Below are 20,998 nucleotides of genomic sequence, written 5' to 3' on the forward strand. Positions count from 1 at the left end.
TAGTAGCTATGAGGTATTGAGCAATTACATTCCAGGAACTTTATATACATTATTCACCTAATCCTGACAGATCCAAGAAGTCATTATATTCATGCTATACATACAGAAACAGAGTTAAGTAGTGTTTGTGACTTCTCTCAGTCACAAAGCTGGAAAACCACACAGCTAGCATTTGAACATAACTACGCAACTTTCTTGGCCTTTAAATTTACAACAAGGGAGGGGGAGAAATGGCATATTTAGAAATGAAAGGAAAAGACGCAAACATTATGTGGTTGATGATATTGCATAGTGGGATCATTTGAGCATTCAAGTGGTTTAAATTATTCTTGATTATATACGTATAGATAAATGTTATAAATATTTTGTATACTATATTTTTACTCTTTTCAAACATTTTAACAATAAAAAATAATATTTTCATTAAACAAAACCTGGCGTGGATGCTCAGAAGGTCAAATACATGAAAGGGGGCCTCTGAGAGGCAGAAGGGTGTTGAAGCATCATCATCCTCTCACCTTTCAAACATCTTCCCAAAACTCAAGGGTTCTGTGGCTCTACACTATGACCTCAAATAATTTTTCGAGTCCTGGAAGCAAACGAATGCCATATATGGGTGGCAGGGGTGTATCTTTGCCACCAAGGAGTACTGTGGCTTTGCAGGAGGGCGCTGGCCGCTCGGTAGACCAACTCCTGTGTTGTCAAGGGCATTCCTATGACCTAGAGGAGGGCAGAACCAATGATTTGAACCAATCACAGGCCTGGCCAATGTCCATAGCCAGGCAATCACCTCCTTAGAGAAGCCCTGACTTTGGTTCTTGGAGGACAGAGACGCAAACAGTGAAGTTAAACCTTATCACGGGTGGGAGATTGTTGACACTGTTCTTGGTGAAGTCCTTGATTAACCACAGAAAATGATAATGTCACCCAAGGACAATGCCCCATTTTCTTGTTTTAGAATTCCTTCCTAGGGAGAAGCAGGAACCATCATAAAGTGATTCACACCTGTTCAAACATAAGTCATTTTACTGCCAGCACAAGCCAGCCCTAAATCCTTGCTCTTCTGAAAAGGAACGAGGGTTTTAGCTCAGCACACTATGATTGCCACCAGACAGGGGGCCTTGGCCCTGAGCAGGTCTGCCTTGGGCCAGCTGGTAGTGAATGGGGTTTTGACTTCATGTAGGAAAGATTTTGCAACATGAGTCCAGGTGACTATGAGGGTACCCTTACTAAAGCTGGGGACAGGGAAACAAGGGAGGGCTTAGCATAGAAGAAGCAACAGGAGAAGTTAGGCTGGGCTGCCTTAGCTCACTGGGAAGTCAGAGAAAAGGGGGCTTTGGGGACAAGATCAGGGAATTAGCCTGGGACAAGCTGACAGCTCCTCATTGCCTCAGAGTTTATGAGACACGTACCCAAGGGGAAAGGAGTGGAGGAAGAAGGGAAGGGGAATGGTGTGGGCTGCTCCCCAGAGGGACAGTGCTCCAGCTGGGTCTTGAGGCTTTCATTTCTTTCTTGTAGGTAGGAACCTTAGAGGAGTTCCCAAGAGTGGGTTTCAGCAGAATATTCATCAGTTTTCCAGGTGTGTCCTTTTAGGGTTGTGGTCTTCACTGATTGGTCAGTGGCAGGGCAGTGGGTCTTTAGTCATTGGAACTGGTTCTGGCTTCGCCCACCTGGTTTTGCTGCTTTTCTGGGCCTGGAGCTGAAATAGAACGGAGGCCTAGCTGTTACCTCTAGGAGGCGACCTTCTGCATCTGCCTGGAGATTGCTCCGCCATTGTATTCAGCTCTCTGTCTCAGTTTTTCTACTCCACTTGCCAAGGAATTTTCCTACCTTCTTACTATCCTGTCTCATGATGACTGGCATCCTGATTTGCTGGGACTGAAAAATCTCTAAGAAAATGGGATTTTCACCACTAAAACCAAGAAAGTCCCAGGCAAATCAAGAAGAATTATTTATTGTTCCACCACGCAACACACCACAAGACTTCAGGGTGTTGACTGACCACACTTAGGGCCAGCTGCCATTTTGGAGTTCACAGAGAACAAATCCCTTTTTTTCCCTCTTAACAACCAAGTCAAAGCACTTGCATTGCAAATTCAACAAGTACACGCATTGCCTCAATGCAAAGAAACTTTTGTGTAAACCAAGTAGATGGGCTTGAATATTCATGTGCCACTTATGATGGTTCATTCTGTGTGTCCACTTGGCTTAATGATGGTAGCCAGATATTTGGTTAGATATTATTCTAGATGTTTCTGAAAAGATATTTAGTAATTGAGGTTAACATTTATATCAGCGGACTTTGAGGAAAGTAGATTACCCTCCATAACGTGGGCCTCATCCGGTCAGTAGAAGCCCTGATTGGATAAAGACCATGTCCTCTGATGAAGAAGAACCCTGCCCACAGGCAGCCTTTGGACGCAGTTTGCTACCCGTCTCTGAGTCTCCAACCTGGCGCCTACCCTGCAGAATGTGGGCTTCTAGCTCCACAGCCATGTGAGCCAATTTCAATTCTTTCAGTTCCTTAAAATCCTTCTCTCTCTCTTTCTCTCTCTCTCTCTCTCTCTCTCTCTCACACACACACACACACACACACACACACCTATTGGTTCTGTTCCCCTAGAGAACCGTAATATACTATTAATACACAATTTAAGTAATCTTTTCCAAAAAATGAGTTTTACAATTACCAGGAACGATAAAAATAAAAAGGTCTTACTAGAAACTAATAAACTGATACAGTTTTTTGTTTGGACCTTTAGAAGTTTAGAGGGATTTTCCAGCATTGCCCTAGAATTTGGGCAATAACTACTTTTCATTCCATAAATATTTATTGAGTTCTCCTACAGCTCATCACACCCTTGCATATTTTGAGTATAAAATCAATTTACCACATGAGCAGAAACTGTGGGGGTACTGGGTAGGGAGGTCCTTTGTAGATATCCAACTTAGGTCATTGAATCTTAACTTGTCACAGACTGGATTCTTCCTGACTCTTTGGGTTCATTGTCTTTACTTTCTGAATCCCAAGTACAGCCCTTTCCATGGCCACCTGATCCTCAGTCCAGTGGCTTTCAGTGTAGAGATTCCAATGGTAAACAAAGTTTTTGTCTTCCTTTCCTCCTATGCTTTAATTCAGAATTGATATGCATTTATACTTCTCTTGGAACCTCCCCACCTTGCTTTTCTAGATTCTTCTGAGAGATAAAGTTGAAGATTTCTTGCTTTCACTCTGTACATTTTTGTAGGCACGGTGGGTATGTGCACACATACAAGAAAATGTCTGAGTTTTTATTTAACACCAACATAATGTGTAAAGGTCTTCTCATTTTCTTCACTCTATATCCTGACTCTGAGGCAGCTGATCTAGTTGACACAAGGCCTCTCCTCTCCTCAATGACTCTAAATTTCTCAGAGAGAACTAGATGAGCAAGCCTTAGCTTTGTTTCACACCAAGAGTGTTTTAGACTTTTAGCCAATTTCCATCCTCAGAGCAGCATATGCAGTCTCTTCCTGCTGTTCCTAGAATCAATATTGGAATCAGAAGTGGCTCCCAAGTCACTCCACCCTCTGCCTCCTCCCCGATCTCAGTGCAGCCCAAGTTCTACTTTATAAGGACTTACTGTACGGACTGGTTTCACGGAAAAACCGTGATTCTTCTCCTGATGCTGGTAGGCACTGCAACAGAGTCTGAGAGTGGGCATCATGCCAGCAACATGATAGCTGTCATTCCGCAGGCAGCAAAACAAGAGGGGAGGAGAGGTCTGTCACGATGTTTCCCTGGGGCAACTCGGATCTGATATCCTGACTTTATTATTGGTGTGAGAATTAGTTCTTACTTTTCCCAGAAGGAGAGGCACACATTCACTCCTTCGAGGTAATGGTCAGTTGTAATCTCTTATACATCTAAAGGTTAGCAAACCAGCTATAGTCCTTGCAGTTGAAGGTGATATTCATCATTTCCTTATCATGAAGTTTAGATTTTCGTTACCTTTGACCAACATTTTGGTCTGGTTTGGTTGATTGCCTAATGTGATGACACAGATTTTCATTCATGGGGGCTTTCGGCCCTTAGTTTCTTTTTTATTATCAAGTAATTTTTATGCAATTACCCTTTAAAAGATATTACTGAACACAGAAGAACTAAGAGAAGCCCCAGTAAATCCTCTGGTTCTAGAAATACTCCTCTCTGAAGTACGTCTCCTCCTCCCTAAGGCAATCATGATCAATCATGCGGGCCAGTAAGGTAACTCCTTTTTTTGGCCTGCTGGTTCACTGGCACATAGTGTCCAAAGAGGCCAGGTGCTGGCTGCAGCTCCCAGTTCAGTGGCTCTCGTAGCAGAATAGTTCCCACCTGGGAGCGAGGACCTCTAATCCAGCAGAAACTAAGGCTGTGAGGAAGAGAATCTCCAATTCTGCAGGTAAGTCACTTGGAGATACGGGGAAACAGGGCCAGTCCTACGAGGTCTGTCCAGAAGGTATCCAGCCATGTAACGTGAAAAATAGACCCTTACTGAAAAAGATACAAGATAAAAGAAACGTTGTACGTAGTACAGTGATGCCTCAGTCCCCTTCAGTGTAAGCACCTTGAGACCCACACAGTTCTCCCAGTCGCCTGCCATCTACTACCTTGTTGCATTTTCCTGTATCTCATTAATGGTGTGAACATTCTTCCCTTTTAAAAGTGATTTTAGTTTGGGGGAGAGCCAGAACTTGGAGAGCAACAAATCTTGACTGTAGGGGGGCTGAGTCTTCTGGGTGATTTGCTATTTCACCAAAAAACTCTGCAGGAGATGTGATACGAGAGCTGGCACATTGTTGTGATGAAGTTGCCAATCACCAGGTGCCCATAGCAGCCTTCTGATTCATCCAAATAGTTTTCGAGGAGGAATGTTCAAACTTAATACCAAATTTGATGCAGATTCATTGCTCATTTTGAATGCAATGGCCACAGAGTACACATGCTCATTCAGTGGTATCTACCTCCCCCATTGACTAGTAAAGTGAAATCATCATTGTTTATACATGTGCATTCCAATCCACTCTTCTTGGCTGCCAGTTTACATCAATATTATACAAACTGTTCTTGTCATATTAACAATGGCTGGACCTTTTATGTACAGACCTCTTATACCATTAGATATATCATTGTGTCCTTCTTTTCCCTTTCCTCCTCCTCCTCCTCCTCTTCTTTCTTTCTTTTTCTTTCTCTTCTTTCTTTCTTTCTTTCTTTCTTTCTTTCTTTCTTTCTTTCTTTCTTTCTTTCTTTCTTTCTTTCTTTCTTTCTTTCTTTCTTCTCTTTCTTTCTCTCTTCTATCCTTTCTTCCTTCTGTCTAATCAATCACACCATAAAAAACAGCACCCCAACCCCACAAGGTATTGTCCCTTCACTGGCACCTTAGTTGAGACTTCTACAGGCCATTCCACTATTCTATCAAGCTAGTTACTTCTGAGTGATAGAATACATTTAAAAACTAGTGACCTCCAGACCTATTGTTGCACTTCCTTTGCTCTAAAGTCCTTTGCTTTGAGGAAATGTCACATGTATGATGTTGGTAGATCAGACATTCTGCAGATCTTTAGATGGTGGTGTTGTTGGCAGAAGTATTGTGGGCAGGAAAGGCAAACTCATCTTCTACAGTATCAGTTTAGGTAAGTATGAATCACTGCCCTTTCTAAGGTGGAGAGAATCTGATGTAACTGACCTGCCAGCAGCTGGCTGGCAGATCTTTTCAAGATTGGGGCCTTTTCAAAGATTCAGCATCAGTCTCTGATCCTGGCAGGTAGGGAATCTAGTAGCAGCTGTACCTGTCAGTCTTAGGAGAGGGAGCCTGTGTTTTTTGTCCTATGCTCAGTTTCCATCCTTGCTACTACGGCTTCATGGGCCCATCGCACCAGCACTGGGATGTCTCAGTTAGGAAGCCGACTGACATTCACTGTCTATTTGGTTGAGCTTTGAATGAAATTGTTGTTTCCTGGTGGGCATTAACGCGTGATAAAAGATCTGTGTACACTGTGTAAACTCCCATTAGTCTATGTACCTACATTTCTGCTGGACATCCTTGTCCTGTGTCTTTGTGTCTTGTTCCTTCTGTGGACTGACCACTGGATCCTGTTATTTTCCACTACTCAGCGGTCAGCATATATCCTTCCCTCAGGCCACTTCTCCAACGTGAAGTGGATAACCAAGTGTGTTGCTCTTAATTCTGCCCAATGGGAGGATTTCTTAACCACTTTCCTTCAGGGTCAGCTTTCATGCAGCGGAAGTTCATTTCTATTTAGCACCAACATGTTACACCAACAGTTTCATGAACCAGGCCCAAGTCCTTTCTCCCTTTCTCTGTTGGCCATAGGGAATCCCCTATGACTTCATAGGTATGGATTACATGAACTGGTTCCACAGAAACAGGAGAATTGAGCTTAGGTCCCCTGTCCGTGTAGTTTACTCAGGTGTTCTAGACTGACTTCAGTTCAGTCTGGAGTGTGCCCTGCTATTATATAATAGACTGTAGTCATACCCACCTGGCTTTTATGACTTGGTAGATAGGATAACAGCTCATGATGAGCTGCTGTATTTCACAGTCACTCGGTGTTCCATGATAAGGACTGAATTTTTACTTTCGACCAGTGTCATGTTATTTTTCAAATAGAGAAATGTTCTCTGCCACAAAAGATAAGTCTCTGCTCCAGAACTGTAAGGGTCTGGGCTATGATTTTTCTGAGCATCTTCTAAGAGGTTCCACAAAGCGTTCCTACCTACAGGTAACTTTTTGAGCTGTGTGGTTAAGTGGCAGAGCAGCTTTTACTGCAGCCAGGGCTTGCTGTGCTTCCCTTTCTTCCTCTGGGCCACATATGAAACCAGCCTTTCTATATAAAGACAGATCTACATAAAGTGAGAGAACGAGAACCGAACCTTCAAGCTGGCTGTCTATCCATCTCACTCCTGGCAAAGTCATGATCACCAGCGATCCCTGAAGATCAGAGTAGCCCTGGCCAGGTTGGTCTAAGATGTTACTTTATTTGATTGTCAGCCTACAGGCAATGGGGCAGATCTTGAGAACAACAAGTATCCTCTCACAGAGTTTTGGATAAAATCATTGCATTGTCTCAGAGCAAGTAGAAGTTTTTCCCCGGGGTGTTTGAGGCAGGGAAGGACTGCTTTTGCTAGCTGGGCAGGGCAGGGGCATTTGAACATTCATGACGATCAGGCTTGTCCACTCAAACGTCCCCATCCCACGTCTCAGATTACTAATCTTTCTCTAGCAGGGCCCTCACTGGGACACAGGAGCACTTTGAGGCTGTGCATTTGTCTCCTTTGCAGGTTGGCCACCTAATAACATGTGATCCTGAGTATGATTTTCTTCCTCCCCCACCTCGCAGCTGCAGGAGACACGAGGCTTTTGAAATCTGCCATAGAGGCCCTCTGGTCTTCATAACACGCGTTAAGTGGGCAATTAGCTTCTCTGAGTCTATTATTCCTTTTTTGCAAACCTTCCCATGCCATCAAAAGCAGCCACTCCGTAAACCCTTATAGTTACTATTTCCCCTTTACTAATCAAGTACCACAGCAACCTGACGTGCCAATACCTTGCCCCTGACCTGTACAACATGCCAATTAAGCCCAGGCGAATGTTACGGCAACTGTGGCATCATTGCATGCCAGGTATTAGGGAAACCCAGTTTGCCACCATAAATGGGGATGGAAACTTCTGTCATGAAGGTCTGCTTTCTAAGTGTACAACCACTACCTAAGCCTGGGTTCTTCAGAACTTGAGGCAACACTGTATGTGCTAACACTTTGTTGTAGGGGGGAATCCCAGGGGGAAGAAAGTGAGTCAGGAGCGAATAGTCACAAACACAGAAAGGTGCAGGACCAGCCAGCCAGAGCCTCACCGCAGACATTTTGAGAGGACAGACCATATGAAAATAATTGTGTCTTGGAACAGTCTGTGCAGGAGAAAAAACTAACAATTTATGTACATGGGGTTTCTCAGGTCTTGTCTACTACTGGTTAAAGTTTGCCCTGTTGTGGCAATTTCCCCCAACATCTGAATTGCATTGACACCCCTCCAGGTAACCACTGGAGCTTCTGAAGGCCCAATCCAGGCAGCATGTGGCAGCAGTGGTCCGTTTTCCTTAGATAGTCTTGTCTGTTGAAGCTTCTCAGCCTACGGGCACAACCCCAGCAGCAGCCAGGCCTTCAGGCTGTGGCAATGAGAATCCTGTGCTAGGACCTTCCTAGTTGGGGAAGAAGATTCACAGCCAAAGCCAGGCTTCAGAAAACAGGTGAGGACTGACTGGACCTGCCTGAGTGGCACATAAACTGGATCTGGTATATTCATTTTTCCTTTAAGGAAATAGAGCTTGATGTTAAGTCCACTTCTCAAAGTGTTACCGAACAAGAGGTCCAAGGGAGGGGCAATACAATATTTGGCCCACCTAGGGATGCCAAATATTGTTACACAACAGGGGCCCCTCCCACAAACAAAATACTAAAATCTACTGGGCTCTTCTGTCTGCCGCCAATTGGAAAGACATCTCTCAATGCCAGAGATTTGTGAAAAGGAAACAAAATCTTTATTTAATGCTATTCAGGCCTAATGCCACCACTAAAATATCAAAGTCCTTTAGGTTGTACACCTACACCCACACAGCGCTCCCTTCTCCCACTGTCCCAACTCCGGGTACCGTAAATCAGGAAAAGAGCACACGTCCCTTTTTCAGGCCGCTGGTGCCATCAGCTGTGTCACTGTGCAGGATCTCGAGTTAATCCAAAATACTGTGGTACCCTCTCATGGTCCACTGGCAAGAGTCCTTTGTACCCAGTTCCAGTCAAAGTCTCTCTTGCTTTTCAGGCCCCGCGGCCAAAGGGGGCACCCAAAGCTGCAGGAGTCCGCACTCCACCAAAAGTGTGTGGCTTTCTTCTTCACCTGGCTGCAGGGATCTCCATTCTGGCAAAGCTGCGTGGTTCTTCCCTTCACCTGGGAAAGAGGGGGTCCGCACCCTGCCAAAACCATGTGGCTCCCTCTTTCACCTCACCGAGAGGGGGTCCTCACTCTGCTGAAACCACGTGGCTCTCTCTCACCTGGGCAGTTATCGCCTCATGTCCTGGAGCCTATCTTTTCCAAGCTCCCACACAGACACTTCTCACTCAGGAGCGCAGTACCTCGTTACCATCTTGAGTCCCAGCCACAACCTTCTCCCTGGCTCCAAACTTGGCCACCGCTATTTAACATGTCTATGAAACCAGTTAAAGGTTATAGATATGTTAAATAATCATTCCAGAGGTTAGCTCCAAAATTGTTGCTATGCAAAACAGCTCTCAATGGCCTGGCTCCATTAGTTCCTTCCCCCTTGGGGGGGGGGGTTGGTGAGGATGTCCTATATGTCTCTCTAATATTCCTATACACTTTGAATTCTGGACACCTTTCTAAATCTTTTTTGGGCCCCCCTCGGCTGCACCCTGTATCAAAAGGTGTAGCAAGTTGGTGTTCTACCTTTCTTAAAGAGAACCTTTCCTCATTTCAGAATTTCATAGACTCAAGACTGGACAGGTCTGTGCAAATCATTTGAGTCAGCCTCCATATTTTTCAGATGAGAAGCATGAGATTTAAAAAGCCTAAGTGACACTCCCAAGTCAAAGAGTAAATAAAGAAGCTAGACTGACCGCCTGCCTCCAATCCAGGCACCCTTCCACAATGTCACACTGATAAGGCAGGTGGAAGGGCGGGTTAGTTGGCACTCTGCTTTTGCCTTTATCAAAGTCTTTTGAAGGTGTTAGCTCAGTGAGGTAATGTCTAGAAGCTGTTTTAAGAACATTGAAGGAAAGATGTTTTGTACTTTTGAAGCACTATTGTTGGTTTTGGAACAAAAATTCTTTAAACAATACTAACCTGCCTTGTTGGTGAATCAAAGCGAGTGTTATAAAAATCAACATTTCCAAAGGCAAGAAATAGACCATGATACTGAGAAGAAAGTGCAATAAACAAAGGTGAATGTGTCCGTTGGATTTATTGGCTCCCTTTAATTCTAAATCGATTGTGGTAAGCAACTCTCAAGGGTTGTTGCAGAGGTCCCCTTCCTATGTCTTTCTGTTTACCATGAAGTGGAAATAGCACTGTCTGCCCTTTTTAGCACAGCTACCTCCTGGGGTTGTAGCTGTAAAAGGTCAATATGCACCTAGAGCAGAAACCCTGTCATTCCTTAAAAATCACCTCATTTCTAGCAAATGTCATTTCTTTGCCATTGGTAGACACACTGTGTGCAGCGGCCCCTGGAGATTCTTGCCCTCCTGACATGTGCGCTGATGGTATAAAGACCCAGACTCCACCTTCTGACAGCGTCAATTTCTGAAGCTATAGAAGCTGCCCTAGGATGCACCAATCTTCTTTCATTTTATGTTCCAAATAATATCTTTGGAAACTTCTTGTTTTTATTTCCTGACTGAAAAAAATTAAAAAATAATTCTTGGTAAAGTCTGTTTTCTATCATGTCTTAAATTAGCCTGGAACCAAGTTGTGTGAGTATCTGCCCCAGCTCTGTGGGACAAAACTGATGAGCTAGCTTCGCAGTTCCATGAGAGCACGCCAACCGGCCAACCGCCGTGCACCCTGGCACTGGTTTCGGATGCTTTGCCAAGGGCAGAGTTTCACTTCTGATTCCATAGCAAATCAAACCCTGAATGAGAAGACACCTATAGACAGGAGGGAAAACAGCATCTCTTTAAACTGTCAGCTCTTCTCCTTATATCCCTTTACATAATGATATGCATCAGAAAAAATACAGATTAAATTTAGTGAAGTGCAGGAACAAGCACAGCTAGTTTTCAGGCAAGACCGTCACATCAGCAGTGCAACGCACTTAAGCTAGTGTTCTCATCGCAGAAAGGAGGCTTGCTTCCCTGGGGCCCGCCAGGTGCTACTCTAGATGCTGAAAACCTCTCTTGGATTGGACGTAATAGTGCACTCACTCCTGGCATGTTGAGTTTCCTAATTTACCCCTTTGAGATTAAGAAAGGCTATTGCCCTTTTGTTCCCTATGATGCTGAAGACTAAGAAATGTATAGTCATGCATTTCTTTTGTTGTTTCCTGAATTATGCAAGGTGTTTTTTCCAGTGAATTCTACTTTGGAGCCTTTCTGAAAGGTCTATTATCTGCTGCCCAGGGAAATACATTGCAGGCTTGTGCAAGTGGAGCTGAAAAATAAGACTTTACCCATGAAAAGATGCTAAGCAATGGGTACAGAATTGGACTCTCCCTCCAGGAGTGAGCTTTTCCTCCCCTTCTTTTTATATTGAGAGAGCTTGTTGAATGCACGTGCTTCTCAGACCTGAGAGGTGAGGTAAAGCCTGGAGAAATCCAGGAGGGGCAACAATGTACAAGTTTTGGATAAATTTTTTAGGACTTTTGGCCTCTCCTTCCTTAAATATACACCCTTAGTAGAACAATTCAAGAAACAGCACAAGTAATATTCCCGTATGTGTCTCTGAGATTAGAATCTAACATCTCGAAGTGCACACTGAGGGTCTCAGCCGCCTTCAGAAACACAGGTGCAGAATAATCACCAAAACTGGGAGCGAGAGCGCTCATGCGCACTGGGCACTAGGGCAGACGAACTACGTCTTCTCCCTGAACGTACGGATGGGAAGCTGTAGGAAAATGTCGTGATGAGGATATCGATACCATTGTCACAATCTCCTCATTTTATATATATGTACAGGAATGGTATTATTAATAAAGTACAAATTCTTTAAAGAGTAAAATTCTAAGAAACAAAAGTTCAGATATTTCTGAAAGCATAAGCAAGAGAGCATTGTTATAATACTAAAATGGCAAAAACTAAAAATAAATTAAATTATGGCATATATCTTAAAAGCATACTATATTCAACTTACTGTTGAGTGGAGAGGTAGAAGTAATCTTTATTTTATTTTCTTCCTATATTTTATCTTATCTCCAATTCAATATTATCTCTATGATAAAAGTCAAAATTGTTTTAAAAAATATTTCTTTGTAAACACAGCCTCAAAGTAAACATACAAATATCTGGAATGGGCAGAATTACCTTTAAAAAAAACATTGGGTTAGTTTGTTGACATGTGTGAGTTTGGCTGCTACTCCATCAACAGGATATAGGTATACATACATATTTTTTTATTGAGATAATTACAGACTCATGTGCAGCCATTGTAAGAAACAAGGCAGAAATCCCTGGTACATGTCACCTAGTTTCTCCTGGTGCTAATGTTTTGCTAAACTATAGAATAATGTCAAAACCAGGATGTTGACATTGAGACAATCTGTGAATCTTATTCCTATTTTCCCAGTGTACTTGTGCTCATGTATGTGTGTGGGCACATGCATGCACTTGCTCACGTGTGCTTGTGTATAAAGTTCTACACGACTTTATCTCCCATATGGGGTCTGTGACCACCACAGTTAAGATACTACGCAGTTCCAGCACCAAATAAAGGACGCCTCAAGCAGCCCTTTATCACTGCGTCCACCTCCCCATCTCTCATCTCTGGTGACTTCTAACCTGCTCTCCATTTCTAAGGTTTTGTCATTTAGAAACGTCATATGAATTGAATTAGAGACTGTGTAACTTTTTGGGTTCACTCAGCACAAATCCCTGGAGATTCATCCTAGTAGTTGCCGCCCTTACAACAGTCTGTTTCTTTCTATGGCTGAGTAGTACTTCATGGTTCGTATGTGCCTGTTTTAACCACTCACCGGTTGAAGGACACCTGGGTTGCGTCTCACTGTGGGCTAATACACACAAAGCTGCTGTGAATCTTTGTATATAGGTTTTTGTGTGGCCATATATTCCACTTTCCTGGGATAAATATTCAAAGAGTGTAATCATATGGTAGTTGCATATTATTTTTATAAGAAACTTCCAAACTGAGTTCCAAAGTGCCTGTATCCTTTTACATTCCCAAGAACAATGGATGAATTATTCAATTTCCCCACATTCTCTCCTGCATATGGTATTGTTACTTTTTTATTTTAGTCGTTCTGAGTAAGGGTGTAATGAAATCTCACTGCAGTTTCAACATGTGCTTCCTTAATAGTGAAGGAGGTTGAACACCTCTTCCTGTGCTTATTTACTATCTGTATATCCTCTTTGGTGAAATGTCTATTATTGTCTTTTTGACCGTTTTCTAATTAGATTGTTTATATAACTCAGGTTTTGAGAATTCTTTACAAGTTGTAGATACTAGTTCTTCACCATATGTGTGATTTGTAAATATTTTCTTTCAATCTGTAGCATGTCTTCTCATCCTCTTCACCTGGCCTCTCATAGAACAAAAGTTTTAAATTTTATGAGGTCTAATTTGTTGATTTTTTTTTACCTTTTATGGATTGTGTTTTGGGTGCCAAGTCTAAGAATCCTTTACCTAGTATTAGGTAAAGACTTTACATGTTTTTTCTAAAAGTTTTATTGTTTTATGTTTTTCTTTAAAACTATGATGCATTTTGAGTTAATTTCTGTGTGAAGTGTGAAGTTGAGGTCAAGACTCTTTCTTTTTTCCTCCCTCCCTCCCTCCCTCCCTCCCTCCCTCCCTCCCTCCCTCCCTCCCTTCCTCCCTTCCTTCCTTCCTTCCTGTGTGTCTGTATGTATGCTGTCCAATTGCCAGCACCGTTTGTTGACAAGGTTATCCTATTTCCACTGAATTGCTTTTGCACCTTTGTCAAAAATCAGTGGGATATATTTGTGTGGGTCCGTTTCTGGGTGTCAATAGCATTTTTACCCAGCACCTACTTCACGTGGAGAGATGGAGAATGAGAGTGGCTGCCTCGCCGTGTGTGAAACAAGAGGGGTCTCTGTGGGATTGTTAGTGTAGCAGAACCGAGTGGAGAACAAGGGGGTGAGCACAGAGCCTGGGGCACAGAGGGAGCTCTGCCTGGCGGTTGCTGGTCTGCAGTGAACCTTCTGCCTCCCTGTTGGCACTTTGTTATCACTGAAGACTGCTGATTACTCACAGTTTCCTGCTACAGATGATCAAAGACTAATTTTCAGGATGTCTCTTTTCATTCTCAGTGTTTGCCACAGGCTACAATTACTACCTGGAAGTGGTGTTTTCTCCCATTACCCCCTGCTATCCAGGTATTTGCAAGTGTCCAGACAGGTGGCTGAATGGGATGTCTCTCAGGGTTGTTTCATGCCAAGGGGGCACCAGGAATCTGGGGGACTCCGTGACTCACTTTCTAGAAACCTAGCCCTACTCACTTTATTTCAAGCAGGTGCCTCCCTGTATTTTCTCTGAATCACTAACTGATACTACTTTGTCTTGAACTTGTTCATATTCTTTGATCATCTAGAAGATGATCAGAGAATAAAGTGTCTATAACCTGGAAGTGTCTATAACCTCCCCCAACTGTAGTTGTTTTTACCTTTGCTCTCTTTACCTTGCTCTCAAGAACTTTATTCCTTTTAGTCAGAATGTCCTATAACTTGGATGGGCACACCCAGTGAGCACTTAGAGTTCCCTGGGGAACAGATCACCTCTCTCCTCCTTGTCTGTAAGACACTCCATCCCTGCCGTTTCCCCATGGGAGCCTCTTGCTTCCCTGTTCGTGTATCTCATTACACACATGGGGAAAAGTCTTTCCCTCCCTCTCTCCTTTCCCGTCTTCTTCTTCTTCATTAGATTTTAATTAGATTTTCTGGTCTTTCTCTCAGTAGGGGTAATGAATTATAATTTTTGTAGTTTGGAATATTTATGAGGACTGAGGTACGTATTTCTGCTATGGGTCCGTGAGGTGCCCGGCGTGGAGAAGCTGCAGGTGGACGAATGAGAAGAGGAGCACCTATGCGATCGGTTCGCAGTGCATGTTGGCTTTCTCTGGCTGATCCCAAGTTGGAAGTGGGGGCAAAATTATGAAAGCTGTTAGGTAGGAATCAAGTCCTGACCATTCGGAGTTGACTGTTGCATGAATACTGTTCGGTCTCATGGACCGATTGCTAGAGGTAGGGGCCTCGTTACCTGAACTGGTTGCTATAGATAAGAGGTTGGCTTTTTGGGCCAGTTGGTGCAGATTGTGGGTTAGACTTCTATTTTTATATATTGAGTCTGATTATTGTTCATTTTTATAGTCAGTCTCTCAAGAGTTTTGGCAACTTGCATGAACAGGTAACAAAATTAAGATTCAAACTCATGGTACAATAAAAGAATGTACCACCTCCCTATGCTCTCTCTGTGGAAGAATCACCAAGGAAAGGGGGGCTGAGATAACCAAGTTGACGGATACGGTTGCAAAACCTGCTGATGGACACTGTGGGTTACTTCACCAAACCAACCCCCATCCTCCTTTCTAACCAAACTGACTTTATTCAGGTATTGAGTCCCTTTGTCATGAATCAGGGTTGCTTCTGGGGAATTAATCTCTTCTCTGACTCCAGAAACCTTGATTTTTCAAAGCCAAATAGTGTGTGGCATCATGGTCACCTTCATTCCCCCGCCCAGTCATGAACACGGACTGAATTTTACCTGGGAAAAAACAGAAGAGGGTAGGTGGGTCTCTCTTTCTAGCTGGGTGGTGACTAAGGAGCACATATACACCCTTGTCGCTGGTTGTCCTCAACCATAAGCACAACCACCCTTAGGTAAAATTGGTGCTGTGAGTCACAGAATGAAAAGGCAAAGACAACCTGGGTTCTTTATAACATCAACGAACCACTGACTCAGCCAACCAGTTCCGCAGCTGCCCTTTTGACTTGTTTCACGAAATAATAAATTTCTTCACTGGGTAAGCCAGCTGCAGCTGGGTGCTCTGACACACAGGGCCGAAAGCATCCTAGTGAACACAGCAGCCTAGCAACAAATCTGTACCTTCGTGCTCTGTCCTAAGTCCAGCAGTAAGATCTTCGCACATTCTCAGAGCGGAGTATTTAACAGTCGCGGCACGGGGCCCAGAATGCCCGCCTGTGGAGCCAGCTCCACCTCTTTCTAGTTTCTGACTTGGGCAGGCTGCTTAGTTTCTCTATGCTTCACCCTTTTATCAGTAAAGTGGAGGTAGTGGTGATGCCTAACTCCTAGCGTTGTGATAATTATTAGAGCTAAAATATGGCAAGTGCTCAGAACAATGATGGAACACTATAGGAGCCATAAAAGTATTTGTTACTGGTATTACTATTAAAAAGTTAGCGAATAGTTGCTTAACCATTCTTTCTTCCAGAATTTTAACAAAGAGAAACCTTTCTTTTTACGGTTTAAAATGTTAAATCATTTCCATTACTGCAGCCAGTGAGTCCGGTCCAGCTTTCTCACTTCTTCCTCAAACGCACAGCCGGGGCTCAGCATCCCAGGAGCAACCTCACTGGAAGGAGCCACTCGGCCTTGATTCTTTCCTGCCTCAGGATTTGACAGGTGACATTTCAACCCTGCATTGAACAGACCTACTTTCGCTTTCACTCTGCCCCTTCTAATGCTCTTTTCCAGAAGATCCTAATGACTGTCTTGTCAACAGCTTTCCTTTAATAATTGTTGATGAGCCACCACTTTCAGACAGTGTGTTCTGAGGGAGCTGACCCGGTCCATTCCTGATTCCGTCACTGCTCTCTCTCCCTGTCCATGGGGAAAAGAGAAACTTCTCCCCAAGGGCTTACTCTGTACCAGGCACTGGGCTGATTATTTCCACTATGCTGTGAACAATATGTTTCTGTTAACACACACACACACACACACACACACACACACACACACAAATTGTGTGATTTTTTGACAGTTTGTATCAGTCAGAATAACCTGGTTTGTAGATAAATAGTAAATAAGCCCCCAATTTTGTATGGTATAATATTACAAAGGCTTGTCTTTCCCTTCTACCTACAGGTCCTTCTCAAGTAAGTGGGGGTGGTGGGTGCTTTATATCAAGAGTCAGCATAATTTCCTTAAAGGGCCACTTGGTAAACATTTTAAGTTTCCAAGCTACATAGTCTCAGTTGCAACAAGTCTGAGACTTGAATGCAAGCATGCGTAGACAAATGGGCATGGCTGCATTCCAAATAAAGTTTTATTTACAGTCAACCCAGGGCCTGTAGTTTGCTGATCCCTGCTGTACTTCATCCTCACTTTAGGACTCGGGCTGGTGGAGTCTCCATCATTTTAAATGCTGCTCATCGCAGGGGCAGGAGGAACAAGGGTCACGGAGATCCGAGCACCAGCTCTTACGTGCTGCACCTGGAAGTGATCCGTATCACCTGCACTCACATTTTATTGACTATGGAAAATCATACAGCCACGTCTAAGTGCGACAGACGGAGGTGAGGAAGTGGTCCCCTGTGGGCCCAGAGGAGGAGAACCAGAAACGCTGACAGCAGCAGTCACGTCTGTCACATACATCATTCTTTATTCGTCTCTCTTGGTGGCTGTATTTTGCTGAGTTTTACATTCCTGGTTGAGGAAATGAGTTATAACGCTGTGGTTTATGCTGTGTTCTTACAGACTTATTACTCAGCCTCTGTGTAAACTGGGCCTCTTTTCCTCCTTTTCCTGATTTTCTTGTCCAGCCTTTAGGCTTGTTATTACTCAGCAACCAGAGCACTGAAGAGCCAGAGAGACAGTGACATATAAAATGCAAATTTGTTCACCCCAAATGAGGTTCCTGGACCTTGTACCACCACCTAGGAAAGTCCCTTCTGAGGACCCATTGTCAGACTTGGGGTTACAGAAATTTGCCTATTACTGATTAGTATCTGATTTCCATAGCCTATTCAAAGTAACCATTCTGTGTTGGACAGCTCTGTGTATTGGAAGTGTGTGTGTGTATATAGGGATGAATACTATATTCCAATATTCTAATGAATATTGGAATATAATATTCTAATAATGAATATTAGAATATCAATTCAGTCAACTTCTTGAATATCTCATTACCATCTTCTCTCCTTCTATTCTTTCCCTTTTCTTTCCCTTTCTTAATGAGTCTCAATGTTTTGGGAGATTCAAAATTAGGTTGGAGGGAGTCAGAATTAAGGGTAATTGGGATGGGTTAAATTCCCCTTGCCCATGTGCTTGGTCATGCCTGCCTCCAGATTTCTTTCTCATTCATCCATCCATCTATCCATCCAGCTTCTTACAGGAGTAGGCACTGTTTGCCAGGGCTTCTGCTCTGTGGATAACTGTGAGTAACAGCAACAGAGCCTTTTCCCTTATGGATCTGAAAACTTCTGTAGGAAAAACAAATGATAATTAGTAACAAACCTGAATAATTCTGGAAGTCAGGGATTATAAGAGAGCCTGTGGTGGGAGCATCTGTCTTTGGGAAGGGAAAGCCTTCAGGGGCAGAGTCCCTGTTACTCTGTGTGAATGAAAGCCCTATTAAGGGATTTTATTCAAATCTCTTTGTTCTTTAACCTTTGCTTTCATTGTTTATGCTACTGCTATCTTTAGCTTTGTTTGTAGAATCTACTTTCAAGCCAGCAAGTTCTCAGTAGATTTCCCATTTGTAATAGGTTTCTCATTTATCTGGGTTTGGCTTAAAGATCAAATTGCCTTTAGGGCTGCTCCTGATCTTGCCAGAAAGAGCTGGCTCTTTCTCTACCCATTTGTGTAAAGCATTGCTCAGGTGAGAATTTCACATGATTTGAATAGGTCATCTAAAACTTTCCAGGAAATTAAAGAAGCAGGAAAAGCATAACTTCTTTCTTTATTTTGCTCACTCCAAGGCTTGAGATTTTGTGTTTTTCTTTTGTTTTAATTTTTTATTTTGCAGGAAAATATATATCTAGTTGAAATGCTGACTAAATGAAATAAATAGAATACTTAAAGTGAAATAATCCAGGCAGTGAGGGACAAATACCATATGATCTCACCTTTAACTGGAACCTATATCAACACAAGAAAACAGCAAACAAAATATAACCAGAGACATTGAAATTAAGAACAATCTCACACTAGCCAGAGGGAAGGGGGGAGGGGACAGTGAGGAGAAGGGTTTTCAGGAACAACTATAAAGGACACATGGACAAAACCAAGGGGGAGGGTGGAAGCAAGGGAGGGAGGTGGGTTTGGCTGGGGAGGTGGGGAGTAGTGGGGAGAAAATACAGACAACTGTAACTGAACAACAATAAAGTAATTTTTTTAAAAGAATACTTAAATGTAAAGGTATTTTAAGAAAATAATTTTTACATAAAATCAGCACAACATTCAAAACAACAGAACTTTATACAGTGACAACTCATTTACTTTCAAGCTAGAAAAATGCGTTATTCCATAATACATAATTTTCAGGAAACTTGCTCTATTTGCTTGACCTTTTGTGAACAAATTTTATTTTAATTAAACAAAACTAAGGTTTTGGAATTAAAATATTTCTATAATATATTCTATCACTTAAATGAAACATAATTTATTCTTTTCTTGATGGCCCCAAGCATAATTATTAATTCAGATGACTCTAGTTTTCTATAGGATATTGATGTCCTTGGGGCCTACCTAAGAGATCTAGAACAATTTTCCTTAATATGTATGACTATAATGCTATGCTTTAAAAGTTTTACATGAAGGCCTGGCTGGTGTAGCTCAGTGGATTGAGCGCGGGCCTGCAAACCAGAGGATTTCGGTCCGATTCCTAGTCAGGGCACATGCCTGGGTTGCAGGCCAGTTCCCAGCAGGGAACCCACAAGAGGCAACCATACATTGATATTCTCTCCCTCTCTCCTTCCCTTCTCTTCTAAAAATAAATTTTTTTAAAGTTTTACATGAAAACTTACATGGGTTTGATTGGTCAATCGTTTTCTGATTTCATGGTGTCTCCTTCCTTGTTAGGGGTGTCAGACTTACCCTTCTCCCAGATATCATGTACCCGCTTCTGTAACTGTTATGGGAAAATGAAGCGACCAGACACTGAGGGATTCTGGAGTACGAGGTTTATTAACGTGCATGGGCCCAGAGAAGTCAGTCTCCAAATTCTGAGCCTCAAACAAGGATTCTTGGGGTTTATATAGTCTACAGGGTCTTCCTGTCTACGTAGGAAAGCGAGATACAGAAGCGGAATGCGGAAGTTAATTCTAGCTACGTGGCAGAAGCAGAGTACAAAGGCCAAATGTGAAAATTAGTTCTATCAGCGGGGGTGCTAGCCCCAGTCCTTATGACTATCCTGCTGTTTGCTTTCCCAAACAGCCCTATTGCTCTTCCTAGGGTGCTTGGGGTTTGGGTAAACAAAGGTTCTTCAAAGCTTCCCATATCATAACCATGAAACTAATACTTTATTACTTTTGATGGATATTCAGCATATTTGTTAGGATAAACTTGGGTGCATACAACATTTGCATAGAAGAAAACTCACAGTGGCCAAAACAAGAGAGCATATCATAAAACAGAGAGAGACTGTCCACCCGGCACTTGCAAAGCCAGACGCTGAACACCAAGAACTGCATTTGCTTTAAACCTGGGTCTTCTGCCTCCGTGTCTCTGAGTGACTTCCTCCGCTGGGTAATGCTCATGGCTGTGCACATGCTCTTCTGATGAATTGTCCAGGCCGGATTTTAACTGTCCTGAATTATCTGCTCCTACAAAGATGAACTTTAACATGAAACAAATGTGGAAACAGCCTTTAGCTGACTCCTGGGCTGATCAGCAGTTATTATGTGGTAATATAGCTTCACTGATTGTTTACAACTGCCCTGCCAGGTGTTAGATACTTTGAATATTTCCCCTAATAAGGATTAGATACATCTTCCCAGTTAGATACCAGAGATGGTGAGGAGCCACGATGATGGTGGTGATGATATGATGATGATGGTGAGTCCTGACCTAATCCACCCCCTCCTGTGGAGGAACTAGAGTTGAAGTGGGGAGAAAGGAGAAAGGATGGCTGTCCTAGTCTGTTCAGGCTGACATAACAAAAATGCCATGGATTAGGTGACTTGAACAACAGACATTTGGTTTTTCATAATTCTGGAGGCTCGAAGTCCAAGGTCAAGGTTCAGGTCAATTCGTGGTTGTGATGACTGCTTTCCTTCTGGCTTACAGATAGCTAGTTGCCCTCTTGC

The sequence above is a fragment of the Artibeus jamaicensis genome, unplaced genomic scaffold, assembly GCF_021234435.1.
Source record: "Artibeus jamaicensis isolate MK-2021 breed Jamaican fruit bat unplaced genomic scaffold, CSHL_Jam_final contig_391, whole genome shotgun sequence".
Taxonomy (NCBI): domain Eukaryota; kingdom Metazoa; phylum Chordata; class Mammalia; order Chiroptera; family Phyllostomidae; genus Artibeus; species Artibeus jamaicensis.